Source organism: Diaphorina citri, unplaced genomic scaffold, assembly GCF_000475195.1.
Source record: "Diaphorina citri unplaced genomic scaffold, Diaci psyllid genome assembly version 1.1 scaffold40353, whole genome shotgun sequence".
In the NCBI taxonomy this organism is placed as follows: Eukaryota; Metazoa; Arthropoda; class Insecta; order Hemiptera; family Psyllidae; genus Diaphorina; species Diaphorina citri.
Genome location: NW_007417679.1, coordinates 15654 through 18322, shown reverse-complemented (window position 1 = coordinate 18322; position 2669 = coordinate 15654).

Here is a 2669-nt window from a genome sequence, read left to right as displayed (position 1 = left end):
TTTGTTATTGTAAAAATTAAATCTAGTAACTATCTTATTGGTGCGGTTTACATTCCCCCTGATTCCCCTCAATCAGCTTATTTAGGTTATGTTAATATTGTTGATGACATCTTGATTAAATATCAAGATTTCAATCATATCTTAATTGGAGATTTTAATCTACCCCACCTTAACTGGGACCATTATTTTACTGATCAATCTCGTTCTGACAGTTTTAATTCTAATGAAACTTCTGATATTTTAATTGAATGTTCAGAATTTCACGGTCTTTACCAAGTTAACAAAATAAAAAACAATATGGATAGAATGCTAGACCTCTTATTTGTAAATTTCACCATCATGTCCTTGCAGATGTGTGACGATCCTATTTTAAAAGTCGACCCTCTCCATCCACCACTGATTGCTACTTTCCAAGTTTCTAGTCATATTAAATCTTCTGTTAGTAGTACATGTACTGAACAGTTATGTTTCAAGAAAACCAACTTTATTCAATTGAAGGAACATTTAAATAGTATTGATTGGAGTATTATTACTGAAAACAAAACCTCTTTAGATAATCAAATTGAATATTTTTATAATGTCCTCAATTCTAGTATCAGTCAATTTGTTCCCTTAATTAAATTTGGCAATTTTAAATTTCCTCTTTGGTTCAGCCAAGATCTAAAAAATAAGACTTTATCCAAAAAAGCTCTTCATAAGAAATTCAAGCTTTGTCCTTCTACTATCAATTATGAGGAATATTCTAGATTACGTCGAGAATGTAAAGAGCTGTCTCGAATTAATTATGACAATTTTGTTTCTGGCGTCGAAACCAGCCTTCAACAAAACCCTAAAAAATTCTACAGCTTTCTTAATAACTTAAAAGGATCAAAAAGCAACAGTAATGGTGCTCCACAATGCTTGTCTCTAGATGGCGCGACTGCTTCTAATTCTGAAGAGAGTACAAAATTATTGGCTACTCACTTTTCAAATGTTTATTCGGACGAAGTTATCATTCCCCCTGATTTTGGCCTCTCTCAGTCTTTGGTTTGCTTGTCGCGTATTCAGCTAACTTCTGATGTGGTGTTTAAAAAGCTCAATTCACTTCAAAAGTCGTCATCTGCTGGACCTGATGGTGTCCCACCATTGCTTTTAAGAGAGTGTGCTGCTGAGCTTTGCCGTCCCCTTACGCTGTTGTTTAACAAATCTCTTACAGATGGTGTTTTTCCTCAATTCTGGAAAGATTCTTTTGTGATACCTCTTTATAAAGCTGGATCTAAGACAAATGTTACTAATTATAGACCTATTGCAAAAATCTCCAGCATTCCAAAACTTTTCGAATCACTTGTCCTTGACATTATTCATAAACCTCTTTCTAATACTATAGTCAGCAGCCAACATGGTTTCATCAAAGGTCGATCAACGTTGACCAATTTAACAACTTTTTACCAATTTTTAACATCTGCAATTGAAGATGGTGGCCAGGTTGACTGCTGCTATACTGATTTTAGCAAGGCATTTGATAAGGTAAATGTCAATATTTTATGTTCTAAACTTCGTTCATTAGGTATTAACGATCCTCTGTTATCATGGTTCTATTCTTATCTTTCCACCAGAACCCAAATTGTTAAGTATAACGAATGTTTTTCCGATCCAATTCCAGTTCGTTCAGGCTGTCCTCAAGGCGGACATTTAAGTGGCCTCCTATTCAATATCTTTATTAATGATTTGATTCTTAGATTACCTGATAATTGTGGTCTTTTATTTGCCGATGATTTCCGTCTGGCTAAACGTATTAACAGTATTGAGGATGGCTTGGATCTGCAGCACACTCTCTCCCTTCTTTCTGATTGGTGCAGCGAGAATCGAATGGTTCTTAATGTTAAAAAATGTCATATGATAACATTCACTCGTAAAAAGAATCCCCTTATGATTCAGTACTCCATTGATGGCGAACAGTTATCCCGTATTGAAAATGTGAAAGATCTTGGTGTTACGATTGATCATGATCTCAAGTTTAATACTCACTATACTAATATTAAAAACAAAGCTATGAAAACTTTGGGATTCATTCAACGTAACTCAAGAGAATTCAAATCTCCTCAAACAATAAAAGCCTTGTACTGTTCTATGGTTCGTCCGTCACTGGAATACTGTTCATCTCTTTGGCCTCCTTTTTGTAATGAACACATTCAACTTCTTGACAAAGTTCAAAGAAAATTCTTAAGATTACTTGCTTTCAAACATAAAATAAAAATTGAAAATCATGATTATTCTGAAATCATAAGAACAAGTGGTCTTAAGAGTCTAAAACATAGAAGGGACATTGCTGATACCGTGTTTCTGTTTAAACTCTTGAATAATTTAATTGATTGCCCCGATCTAGTTTCACAAATAGGCCTTAGAGTTAGAGGGAGAACAACCAGAAATACTGACCTATTCTCAACCAAATTCTTTCGAACCAATATTGGTGCTAATTGTCCCATTAACAGAATCCTTAATCTCAGTAACATCGTTTGTAATCCTCCTTACAATATTGATTTTTTTGTAGGGTCAGTTGAACAACTTAAATCAAAACTTAATGAATTCGACTCGCTGCATCAATAAAATCAATAAACTCTTTATCATTATGACTCGTTCGTTTTATTGTTATATTTGTTATGATTAATTTCATTAGGTAGGTTTATTAC